This window comes from Notothenia rossii, assembly GCF_949606895.1.
Source record: "Notothenia rossii genome assembly, chromosome: 6".
Classification (NCBI taxonomy): domain Eukaryota; kingdom Metazoa; phylum Chordata; class Actinopteri; order Perciformes; family Nototheniidae; genus Notothenia; species Notothenia rossii.
Genome location: NC_136909.1, coordinates 55,613,770 through 55,627,446, shown reverse-complemented (window position 1 = coordinate 55,627,446; position 13,677 = coordinate 55,613,770). Strand labels below are relative to the sequence as shown.

At 42.6% G+C, this 13,677-nt stretch overlaps 1 long non-coding RNA gene across 2 annotated transcripts; it reads right to left on the bottom strand.

The window, feature by feature from the left end:
- Positions 1 to 811: 811 nt before the first annotated feature.
- LOC307045103 lies at positions 812 to 6,695 on the bottom strand. Of its 2 annotated transcripts, XR_013809779.1 has the most exons (4): positions 6,411 to 6,695; positions 5,808 to 5,960; positions 1,770 to 1,898; positions 812 to 1,307 (listed from the first exon to the last, which is right to left on the bottom strand). It is a non-coding gene; the product is annotated as an uncharacterized lncRNA (long non-coding RNA). The 2 variants fall into 2 exon arrangements; XR_013809778.1 differs by having other exon boundaries at positions 812 to 1,898.
- Positions 6,696 to 13,677: the final 6,982 nt, after the last annotated feature.

Sequence of the window (13,677 nt, the reverse complement as noted above, 5' to 3'; positions counted from 1 at the left end):
TTAAAATAAAATCGCCTTACCTTATCTTACTGAAGTGAAGGGTATTTATGTCTCCTTAAATCACCTTTTAAATGTACTTCTTATAACATGGTGTTGCATATCAAAATGTTCAGTCTCTGGTCTTGCTAGAAATGCAAAGTCACTCCTCACCTTAGAGCACTGTCTTATGAGATACTTAGCTTAGAAATCAGATTTTTGGAAAACTTAAAAACTCTTGTGAAAACACAGATGTACTATGATGTAGATGAAAAGTTCCACGGGGACCAAGTATTAATTTTCCTTTGAATATAATCAATAAATCAAACAATATAAAGTATATATATATATAAAAAAATACAATTGCCTTACCCTTTTCCCTAACCCTCTGGAGTGTGAAGTGAAGGGTATTTTCTCAATTTTTAGATGTCTCCTTAAATCAACTTTTAAATGTACTTCTTATAACATGGCATGCTGTTACACAAAATGTTCAGTACAGTCTCTGGTCTTGCTAGAAATGCAAAGTCACTCACCTTATGAGATACTAAGCTTAGAAATCCGATTTTTGGAAAACTTCAAAACTGTTGTCAAACACAGATGTACTCATGTCATCCATTTTTTTTGCTGTTTCAGATTTGGTTCACCAAAGTAGTGAAATATATGAATTACACTATAGGCCTATATAAATGTGTTGTTCATGTCTAAAATGAAAATGTATAAATTATAATTTAGAGTAAAAATATTTCCATCACTCGACTTTCACCACAGAAAAGTTACATCAGGACTGATTCATATTCCAAACCAAGGTTCATGTGATGATGTGTACAAATACAAATTGAGCATTAAACATTTTTATTCAACCAACTATTTATGTTAACATAAGAAACTGTAAAATCTCAATATTTACAATATCAGAACTTTCTCAACCAACTATTCATTATAAATGTAAAGACAGGGGGAGCAGTGTAATGGTCTGTCTTCCATGACAGTGGGTCTGGCTGCTGTGTAGGTGGGGGTAATGGTGCGTGGGCTGCTGGTGGCTGTGTCGGAGGGAGGTAGGTGTGATTGTCCCAGGTTGATGCTGGCGGCTGTGTGGGAGGTACGTCTGCTAGGAGAGACTTCTTTGCTGGCTGGGTTGATCGTGATGGCTGTGGTGGAGGCCTTTGTACCGAGGTGTATCTTAATCTTGTGGCAGGCACAGATGGAGGTGGAGGCCGCTGTAGTGATGCTGGTCCTTGGTGGTGATGGCTCTGGTGAACGCCCTTGAGCCACGGTAGATCTTGACCTGGGTGCAGGCACAGATGGAGGTTCTTGCTGCTAGGCCCAGGCAGCTGTGAAATCGGAAAGAAATATAAGACAATAATTACTACTAAGTTCATTAAAATATAAAGTTCAAGTGGAATGTTTCTCAAGCACAAATAACAATGCACAACTCAACCGTTTCTTGGAATCGAAACTAAAATGGTGAAACAAAAACCTACCGCACCCACAACATTTTCTTTTACATGTGCAATGTCCGATGTCAAGACGCCATTGTGCTAATACAGCACTAGGCCATGTTTTGGCCCAGAGGAGGAAAACATTGTTTTGTTTGTCGTTACTCTGAGCTTTGAAGTCTGCCATACAGACTTTGCACTTTGGCAGACATCTTGTGTTGGTCAAGCTGCATGATTATTTTCTGAAGTACTTCAAAAGTTAAATGAAGGGGGTTTTGGATATGCTATGTTGAGTGCATATAGCAAACCCAGAAGGAGGGCACAAGCTGAGGCAACTGAAGGCAGTTAATTCAGCACCTCCACGCCCTCGATGATGATGCCGATGTCTGCTGTTGGCTCCTGCAGTCCTTCCTCCTCCTACCGTATCACAAACACACCCATTGTTAGGTCCTCCATCTCCTTCGGAAGATCATCTGTTCTGGAGTCCTAGAGTAAGAGTAAATGACAACAAACATCACTGGCATCACTTTGCACTAATATGCACTTAATATGGGACAATAATATCACTGACCGGAGTCCTACGCTGTGATTACTCTGATTATTCTGACAACTCACATGATCAGAACCTAATATTTAATTCATTTATCTCATCTGATCCATCTGTATTATTGCGATTATGTTGAGAAGGATTAATATTAATATCATTCAATTGTTGTCAAATTGTGGACGTGCTGTGTGGCTGTCTGTGGGGGGTGGGGGGGGGGGGGGGGGGGGTTGTTGTGCATTGTTCTGTGTTTTGTGTTAAAATGTGTAAAATTCAACAAAGAGTATTTAAAAAAAAAAAACATGCTAGGATTACTTTTTACATATACATGTTGTGTTTCGCGGTATACTTGGGAAAATTACTAAAAACCCAAATTCCGATGCTATGCTTTAGTTATTCCTGATGAGCAGGTGGCATGGTCCATCAGTGTATGAATGGGTGAATGTGAACGTGGTGTTAAAGTGCTATGAGGAGTTGGAAAACCATATAGGTGCTTTAAACTTACATGATGTCAAATGTCCAAGATTATGAATATAATCAAACCCGACAGGTGTTATTTTAGTAGAGAAATTTCCCTTTTACAGCATTAATATCAATCTAATATATATTAGCACGTGTGCCTTTGACAAGCTGTGCTGACATGCAAACTAGATATTCCTTGATCAGCTCATCTGGATCTTCTCCCAGGAAGATAATGAGGGCTCTCAGGACACACTCCCTCCGAAGATGAATGTCTTCAGTCTGGGAAAACATTATTTTGGTTAATTTCCATCCATCCATCTTCTCCCGCTTATCCGTGGTCGGGTCGCGGAGGTAGCAGTTCCAGCAGAGAGCCCCAAACTTTCTTTTCCCTGGCCACATCAACCAGCTCTGACTGGGGGATCCCAAGGCGCTCCCAGGCCAGAGAAGAGATATAATCCCTCCATCTGGTTCTAGGTCTACCCCTTGGTCTCTTCCCAGCTGGACGTGCCTGGAACACCTCCCTAGGGAGGCGCCCAGGTGGCATCCTAACTAGGTGCCCGAACCACCTCAACTGGCTCCTTTCGACGCGAAGGAGGAGCGGTTCAACTCCGAGTCCCTCCCGGATGACCGAACTTCTCACCTTATCCCTAAGGGAGACACCAGCCGAACTGCAGACCCCCTCCCCCACGACTACGCCTCGAAATCCGATCCATGTATATTACAAACAGGATTTGTGACAAAGCGCAGCCCTGGCGGAGGCCAACCCTCACCTGAAATGGGTCCGACTTACTGCCGAGGACCCGGACACAGCTCTTGCTTTGGGAGTACAGAGATTGGATGGCCCTGAGTAGAGACCCCCTCACCCCATACTCCCGCAGCACCTCCCACAGTGACTCCCTGGGAACCCGGTCATACGCCTTCTCCAAGTCTACAAAACACATGTAGACTGGATGAGCGTACTCCCAGGCCCCCTCCAGGATCCTTGCGAGAGTAAAAAGCTGATCCGTCGTTCCACGACCAGGACGGAATCCGCATTTGTCCTCCTCAATCTGAGGTTCGACAATCGGCCTGACCCTCCTTTCGAGTACCTTAGAGTAAACTTTCCCGGGGAGGCTGAGTAGTGTGATGCCTCTGTAATTGGCACACACCCTCTGATCCCCCTTTTTGAAAAGGGGAACCACCACTCCGGTCTGCCACTCCTTCGGTACTGTTTCCGACTTCCACGCAACGTTGATGAGACGTGTCAACCATGACAGTCCCTCAACACCCAGAGCCTTCAGCATTTCTGGGCGGATCTCATCCACCCCCGGGGCTTTGCCACTGTGAAGTTGTTTGATGACCTCAGTAACCTCCCCCCGGGAGATTGGTGTCGATCCCCCGTCATACTCCAGCTCTGCCTCTAACATAGAGGGCGGAGTTGTCGGGTTCAGGAGTTCCTCAAAGTGCTCCTTCCAACGCCCTAACACTCCATCAGTTGAGGTCAACAACGTCCCATCCTTACTGTACACAGCTTGGATGGTTCCCTGCTTCCCCCTCCTGAGGTGTCGGACAGTTTTCCAGAACAACTTTGGTGCCGCCCGAAAGTCTTTTTCCATGTCTTCTCCGAACTTCTCCCACACCCGCTGCTTTGCCTCGGCCACGGCTGAGGCTGCTGCCCTTCGGGCCTGTCGGTACCTTGCAACTGCCTCGGGAGTCCCCCGGGATAACAAATCCCTGAAGGCCTCCTTCTTCAGTCGGACGGCTTTCCTGACCACCGGTGTCCACCAGGAGGTTCGAGGGTTACCGCCCCTTGAGGCACCTAGGACCTTGAGACCACAGCTCCCCGCCGCGGCTTCGGCAATAGAGGCTTTGAACACCGACCACTCTTGTTCAATGTCCCCAACCTCCACAGGAATGCCCGAAAAGCTCCGCCGGAGGTGTGAGTTGAAGGCCTCCTGAACTTGGGCCTCCTCCAGATGTTCCCAGTTCACCCGAACTACATGTTTGGGCTTACCAGGTCTATCCAGAGGCTTCCCCCGCCACTCGACCCAACTCACCACCAGATGGTGATCAGTTGACAACTCCGCCCCTCTCTTTACCCGAGTGTCCAAAACATACGGCCTCAGGTCCGATGATACGATAACAAAATCGATCATGGACCTTCTGCCTAGGGTTCTCTGGTACCACGTACACTTATGAGCATCCTTATGTTCGAACATGGTGTTTGTTATGGCCAATCCATGACTAGCACAGAAGTCCAGTAACAAACCACCACTCCGGTTCAGAGCAGGGGGGCCGTTCCTCCCAATCACTCCCCTCCAAGTGTCTCCATCATTGCCCACATGTGCGTTGAAGTCTCCCAGCAAGATTAAAGAGTCCCCTTCAGGAGCCCCATACAGGACTCTTTCCAGGGTCTCCAAGAAGGCCGTATACTCTGAACTGCTGTTGGGTGCATAAGCACACACAACAGTCAGAGTTTTCCCCCCCATAACCCGCAGGCGTAGGGAGGCAACCCTCTCGTCCACTGGGGTAGACTCCAACAACGAAGCACCCAACCGGGGACTTGTGAGTATCCCCACACCCGCCCGGTGCCTCACACCTTGAGCAACTCCGGAGAAGAATAGAGTCCAACCCCTATCCAGAAGTAAGGTTCCAGAGCCGACGCTGTGCGTAGAGGTGAGCCCAACCAGATCCAACTGGTAACGCTCCACCTCCCGCACAAGCTCCGACTCCTTCCCCCCCAGAGAGGTGACGTTCCACGTCCCCAAAGCCAGCTTCTGTCGCCCAGGTCTGGTCCGTCGAGACCCTCTGTCTTCACTGCCACCCTTCTGGCAGCGCACCCGACCCCATCGCTGTTTCCCGTAGGTGGTGGGCATGGAGAAGCGGAGGTGTTGCCCACGTCGCCTTTTCGGGCTGTGCCCGGCCGGGCTCCGTGGCAAGCCCGGCCTCCAGACGCTCGCCGACGAGTCCTGCTTCTGGGCCTAGCTCCAGAAGGGGACCCCGGGCTTCCTCCGGGCCGGGTATCATCACTTCGTGTGTCGTCTTTCATGAGGTCTTGTGAACCAATCTTAGTCTGGCCCCTTGCCTGAGACCAATTTGCCATGGGAGACCCTACCAGGAACACAAGGTTCCAGACAACACAGCCCCCAGGTTCATCAGGGCACACAAACCTCTCTACCACAGTAAGGTGCTGGTTCTTCAGATTTTGGTTAATTTTATTTTTCAAAATGTCTATTGACAGATTTCCTTACTCTTACAGCTAAAATCCTTCACTTTATTTAGAAACAAATGGACAGTCCTAGTTACAGAGTTTCATAAAACAACGGTTGCCCTCCTAATGCATCTATAAAAGGATACACAAAATGTATCCCTTTTAGCTGGCAAGGACTCATTTGACAATGCAGATTTACCTGGTTAAAAATGTCCATGATGCAGCAGTCTTTTGACGTTTTGATCCTCCTTTGGCACGGATGACTGATTAGCTGACTTGAGTGAATGTCCAACTGGGCCATGAACTTCTCCTCAAGAGGAATGGTCATTATCCTCTGGAACTCTGCATTGATCTATGAAAGAATAATACAAAAATGACAGTGAGTAAATTCATAAAAATTCAATTGAACTCAGTCTGTATGCAATTAACATTTGAAAAAAGAACCTTTGAAGCAAGTGTAAACTTCTTCCGACCCCTTTTCAGACGTGTAATTAGCTAAAGCTTTGTTGTTTATTGATACCAGACAATGACACTACAGATTATTCAATTATTAATTAAATGTTTCGTTATTGCATTCATTTGTATAGTACTGTATCACCTTTTGTTTCATTTGTATTTTCTTTGTTTTTACACGCTCGAGAAAAAAAAACTAAACTAAGCATGCCTACACACTGGCAAAAAGTATAACAAATTAAAAATGTAAATTCTGTCAGTAAACACTGTTAAACATAATCTTTACCACACCATATTATGATGAATGGATAAAAGCTTACTAAAAAATGGATACACACTAGATTATTACCTCTTTTTGTTGGAACAGTGCCGGCCACCTGTCTTTGAAGTCCTTGATTCCTGGCTCTTGGTTTACCACCTCCCGTCGTCTGTAGGCGAACGTGTGAGCTATTTTTGTCTGCGATGACCCTATTATTGTTCCTTATCCTGATGTCTGTCAGAAGTTATATTCTTTCTTTTTCCAGGCTTTCCAGATTGGCACCAGTGGGGAAGGATAAAAGTTAGACTCAGCTCGCTTTGGCCTCTTGAATTTTTTAGCAGGGAAAGCATCTGTAGCAGCTTTAGGTTTCAGGGAATTTACTTCATTTCATTTCATTTCAAACCTTTATTTAGACAGATTAGTCCCTTGAGATCATCGATCTCATTTACAAGGGAGACCTGCATCATTTAGTTCCACATGAAACATAAAAACAACATACAAACAACAGAGGATATCATATTTACATATTCAACATTTACAAATACCCAGAGTGTCAGAAAGCATTTCATTTAGACATGCCTTAAATACATTCAAAGAAATAAAAATGCTCAATTTCAATTTTGCCTGTAGACTGTTCCAAGCAAGTGGAGCTGCGCACATAAAAGCTGTCTTACCTAAGACAGTCCTTACTCTTGGCACATCTAACAAGACTATATCCTGTGATCGCAGACAATAGCTGCTTGCAACTTTCTGCTTTATCAATGAACAGATATAATACGGGAGTTTGCCCAACATAGCTTTATAGATAAAAGTGTACCAGTGACTGAGCCTCCGTACAGTGAGTGATGGTAAACCTGCCTTGGTATACAATGTACAGTGATGAGTAAGTGCTTTACAGTTAGTGACAAATCTCAGAGCACTATGATACGCAGCATCTAGTTTGCTTAGGTAGTTGGCAGGTGCATTCATATACAGCAGATCACCATAGTCCAGCACAGGTAAAAAGGTCACAGTGACTAGCCTTTTCCTGGCCTCAAGCGAGAAACAGGACTTATTCCTGAAAAAGAAACCTAGCCTAACCCTCAGTTTTTTAAGCAGGTTATTGACATGAAGTTTAAAAGAGAGACAGTCATCAAGCAAGATACCAAGGTATTTGTAACAGGCAACAACTTCAAGTTTTGTTCCTTGCGTTGATACAATATCTAAAACAGGCTCTGGTGACTTTTTAGCTTTTGAAAAGAGCATTATCTTGGTTTTATCCACATTTAAAAGAAGCTTTAGTTCAGAGAGCTGAGTCTGAATAATGTTAAAAACAGCCTGTAATTTAACAACCGCCTCCTGAATGGAGGGACCTGCACAATACATCACGGTATCGTCCGCATAAAAATGTAAAGTAGCTTCATCCACATTTTCACCTAAACTGTTGATATATATGGAGAATAAAAGTGGACCTAAAACAGAACCTTGAGGAACACCATTAGCAATGTTTAACCACTCAGAAGACAGCCCATCAAAGTGAACACATTGGGACCTTTCAGAGAGGTAGTTCACAAACCACCCCACTGCATGGCTGGATATGCCAGTACTGAGTAGCCTCTGTTTTAAGACACGATGATCAACGGTGTCAAACGCTTTGGAAAGGTCAATAAACAGAGCTGCACAACTCTGTTTATTATCTAGCATACTAGTAATATCATTTACCACTTTCATTGTTGCAGTGATGGTGCTATGTTTCTTCCTGAAGCCTGACTGATGTTTAGACAGGATATCATTTATACATAAAAACTCCTTTACTTGTTCACTCACAAGTCGTTCGAGCACCTTAGCCAGAACTGACAATTTAGAGATTGGCCTATAGTTATTTAAAATAGTTGCCTCCCCTCCTTTCAGTAGAGGCAGGACATAAGCAGACTTCCATACTTTAGGAATTGTATTTGTGCTGAGGGAGAGGTTAAAAAGAGAAGTAAGAGGTGGAGCAATAAAATCTGCAGCTATCTTTAAAAAGAAAGGTTCTACGTTGTCCGGGCCAGCCGGTTTCTTAGGATCTAACTTGGATAAAGCTTCATGGACAATACCAACAGTTAAAGGAGTAAAACTGAAAGGGTTTTCCAGACCACATTGTTCAGAGTCAAGGACTGGAGCGTTCACAGAAGCAGAAGCACAGTCAGTGACAGAATCAAACAGAGAGCCACAAGAGACAAAATGCTTATTAAAGCAATTTAGCATGGTGGCCCTGTCTGATATAATGCCAGATGCTGTGGTGAGGTACGGAGGTAGCTCATTTGGGATATCACCAGTGGAAATCGATTTTATGGCTTTCCAAAATTTACTAGGATTATTCAGGTTTTCTGTGGTAACTGACAAATAGTACTTTGACTTAGCACTTTTGACATTTGAAGTAAAGCTATTCCTTAGCTGCCTAAAGCGTAGCCATTCTACCTCTGAGCCTGATTTCCTAGCCTTTGCCCAGGCATTGTTTCTCTCATGAAGGAGACTGGACATTTCAGCAGAAAACCAGGGATTGTTTCGTCCCTTCACTCTAAATTTACGCAGAGGTGCATGTTTATCTATAATTTTTATAAAACCAAGATAAAAATAAGACCATGCAGTTTCTACATCAGCACACAGATCGATTTTTCCCCAATCAAAATCAAACAGATCATGTAAAAAACCCTGCTCCACTAAGTGTTTTTTATCTCTCTTTGTGATGATGCGTGGTTTAACTTTTTGGACCTTAGTGTCCCTAATTGTGGCTACAACACAGTGGTCACTCACATCATTAGCAAATACTCCCACAGATGAGTATTTATATGGAACATTTGTTAAAATTAGATCAATTAAGGAGGATTTATTTGGGGACTTAATATTTGGGCGAGTAGGACTGTCTATAATCTGAGTAATGTTCAAAGAGGTACACAGGTTTTTAAAATCCTCTGACACAGAAGTTAACCAATCCCAATTAAAATCACCAAGCAGCACTATTTCCTTGTAGGAAAGTTGAGATAACAGTTTTGCCAATGAAGATAAGGAGTCCTTGACAGCCGAGGGGGCCCTGTAGCAACCCACCACCATGACCTGTTGACCCTTTGTTACTTCGACATTCACAGCTAAAAATTCTAGTTGTTTACTAACAGATTTGGAAACCATTTTTGTTACACAAAACTTATTTTTGACATAAATGGCAACGCCACCACCTTTTTTAGGACGGTCAGTGCGATATACATTGTAACCATTTATGTAAATGTCAGAGGCCAAGATCGATTTGTCTAGCCACGTTTCTGATAAGACAATGACATCAGCATCAGTTGAACTCGCCCAAATACGGACAAAATCTAATTTAGGTAACAGACTGCGCACATTTAAATGAATTAAACCTAACCCCGATCTAGAACTAAAATCAGCAGGAGTAGCTATTTGACTAAAACTACCAGGTGGACCCGGATTTGGCTGTACATTTCCTGATAGTAACAACAATAAAAATACCAAGCACCTTTTCCTCTTAATCAACACACATACATGTTCAGCTGTTCTAGAGTCACCAGCAAACTTCGCAAAAGTGAGATTAGAGTTCAAAAAACAATTCTGAAGGACCATTGTGGCAGGCATGTGAGAAAGACAGACATTTGACGAAATGAATGTCCGCGACAGTGCAACTAGCAATTGTTTGTGCAACCCATCCGAACCTGTACAGGGGATGTCCATTACCACCAGCTCTGGGCACCCCTGCAATTTGAGCTGAGTCCTGTAGTTTCCCCATCTTATATTTCAGGCGCTGTTTCCATCCATTGCAGCCATTGAATGAGCCAGGTTCTTTCAAACAAGGATGCTTTTTGATAAGAGCCTCTGCTACTGTGCAGAAATGTGAATCATCTGGATAGGCCTTGTATCCAGAAATTGTTTCTGCAAGTCTATTCAGAATATCAGACTTGCTTCGGGAGCTGACAGTCAACATTTTGTGGCTTCCATTAAACTCAGAATTCCCTTTCACTAGCTGCAGCTCCGTGTCATATGAAAATTGAGGAATCGGAAAGTCCGCTGGCCACTGTTTGGCTCGAGAGGACACAGATTCGGGGAATGAGAGGATTATTGTGTCATCTGATGCCAACAAAACATTGCCATCACACTCAAATGAAGACGATGATGTGGTATCAGTGGCAATGTTCAAAAGGTGTATTTGTTTGCTGGTGGATCACTTTGATTGTTCCCAAATCCTCAAGTTGAGTGGTGGAATTCAGATTTAAGAAGTCGTTGCCAAAGTCTTGGTCCATGTACTGCAGTCTGACGTCGCCCTTTAACCCAAAGAAAGTCTTTAACTTGATGAGAAGGTCATCCGATGATTCCGGTATGCCATTTGGAAGTGACAGTTTTTCAATGTTGTTCTCCCCCAAAATCACTTTCAGTCTTGCAGGCGTCGAATCAGCCATGGCAGTCTGAGAAGACAACACAAGCACAATACGTTTTAAGAAAGGCACATTAAACATAATTCCTCATTATTAACACTGTTAATGTATCATCTTATAGATGTGTTATCATTTTTCAGTAAAAGGACTACAACTTCGTGTTAATCCCTTTTCCACTGGCGGCATTTGCTGACTGGACTCCATCAGCACATATTTAAAAAATGACATAATGCCCACCCTTACCCTCAATGTTAGGTTCCTTTTAAATAAATGAAATCTGCAGTTGACAACTTGTATGTGCAAAAAAGTTGAATGTTATCATTTGCAATCTCCAAAGGGTTGATAGTTAGTCTTGCACCAATAACAAATATGTATAGGAAGTCATAAAAAAACAAATATATTATTGTTCTGCAGGTGAAGCATTAAAACTCTGACCACTCAAAAAAAGCCCACACACTGTTTGAGTGTTCTCACAAATTATTTTCTGATATTTACCTAGTGTAATTATTTGTTGGTGAAATGATAAATAAAACCTTTGAAAACAAAAAAAAACACTGGTATGAAATAAATCTGTTTTGAGAACACAATAGTTATGAATTATTTCTTTTTCCACCTAATGAAATATCACTTTTCGCTTCCTCACCCTTTAAACATGGACATATCTTTTCAATGTGACAAGACGCATCCCTCGGATTTTGAAGTCTGCCAGTGGGTAATCATCTTGAGGCTCAAGAAGTTCCACTTCCTTGCCTGGTGACGTTTTGAGATCATAAATTCTATAATGTTCAATGTACCATCCACTGATCTTTTTCACAATGAAGATCAACTTGTCCTGCAGTATCACCATTTGGAGGATTTCACAAAACTCTGGGAGTCCCCATAGATCAAGATCATCCCACACTTTACTGGGAGTATCTTTGTAGGTAAAAAATAATTTGTATATTAGCTCTGGCTGAACTCTAAATTGAATAACTCCACAGAAAACAAAACAGTGGATTTTGTCCTATAATCACCTCCTGCACTTTGCGTTTACGTAGAAATTACTTTCAGAACACACAGCAACATTAAAGTACTCTCTATATCACTCACAGTAGTGTAGCTTCACGTACCTTAGGTAGTAGTCCAATACGATGTGTCAAAGCCTGAAGAAACCACCACCGGTCAGGCATGAGAAATCATGAGAAGAAAAAGAAATACATTTATATACTGTATTAGGGGGGACATTTCTATTCGTTGTTAAGCTTTCACAGTCACGTATTATCACCCCGAACGTAGTAATGGTCTTATCAGCAACAGCAAATTACACTACCACTTGGCTTCTTATTAGCACATTAGCACAGCAACATAGAGCTGGATAACGCTTTAACCACCGAGCTACTATAAATGTGAGGCTTTATCAACGCCGCATCAATCACTTCCAGCATAAACAAGAAGGGAGTCCCGCCATCGAGTTGACCGGCACAACAAATTATTACTACATCTCCCACACAGCGAGGTTAAGTTCTATGTTCGTCAGCCGGATGCATCACCGGGCTTTCCCCAGCGCAACATGCCCCCTTCACTGCTCGGTGATGCCGTTGTTACAGTATAAGTTGAGTCATGACAACTGGCGACATTCTATTATTTTCGTCATAGGAATCCGGGGCGTGTACATTGAGGACCCATTGTTGACTTACCAGGAAAGAAACATCGTTTGTCGTTTACGTTCATCTTTTGCTATATCTGCCTTCCTAAGATCCCTTTGCTGCACATTCAGTACTCGTATGTGAGGTTGTGGGGCAGAGGCCGATATCGTGACGCTTACAGGGAGGTATCGAACATTTCAAAGTAGGTGACTGTGTGGATGCCTGTTCAAAACATTGCAAACTTCAATAAATCATTTAAATTATATATTTGTGTCCGACTTTCATTTGTTCATCGTTCTTAATGTGATGTATAGTAGCTTTGATAGCTGTCCATACCTTCAGACAGCCTAAAAGTAAAACACAAGTTGTTTATTCACAGCCTGAACGCTCATCGAGATGACTGGATCAGTCATGACAACTTGTGATCAGCTCCGATTAAATTGTGATATCAATTCTGTAGCTAACCTCCAGGGATCACGTTTATTTTATGAAATACCTGTATCCCTTTCATCACAACACGACTCTACACTGTGCAGGAAAAACAATTACATACATGAAAATAATCTTGATGCATGGGAATTAAACACACAAACTAACAGATAAATCATCAGAAGAAGGCAGAGAGGAAGTAAATAACAAAAGGAACACGGAAGGCAGACAGAATTGCTTAGACACGGGTGTCACATGAAATGTAAAGGTTCTGGAAAGTTCCTTATACAGATTCCTCATGAGATTTTTCTATCTCATGAAGTCCCTAAGTGACACACACTGAACAGTCTGGGGTCATGGTCCTTGTCATTTGCTTTTGTCTTCCCATAACAACATGTCCAAGATGTCCATGTGTCAGGCTAAAACATGTGACAGAACTAGCTAGATTTGGAAAGGTTTTTTGTTGCTAAAGTTAATATTCAAGCCATTTAAGAATAAAAATGCTTACATGACATGTCATTTGTTAAACATTAAGCTGTCTTCGGCTCTTTTCTGCTGTAACAAATGTAAATTTCCCCTCTGTGGGACGAATAAAGGTATTCTGATTCTGATTACATTTAACCTGTTGTGGAAACATTTCTTGATGAAATTGATATGAAACAAATGCCATACATATTGCTGTGACACATGGTGTCACATCGGGACTTTAACCCTAAACATTCACAGCAAACCCGGAGTGACATATATGCACAATTAGAAATATGAGTATGGTCTGGTCAGTTAATTTAGCTGATTCAATTATATTTAGTTAACATATGCTTTATTCTTCAATTCATAGTATGTTCAAACAAATGCAAACCAAAACATCATCCTTGTTAATTAAGTTATAAATAAGAGTTACTT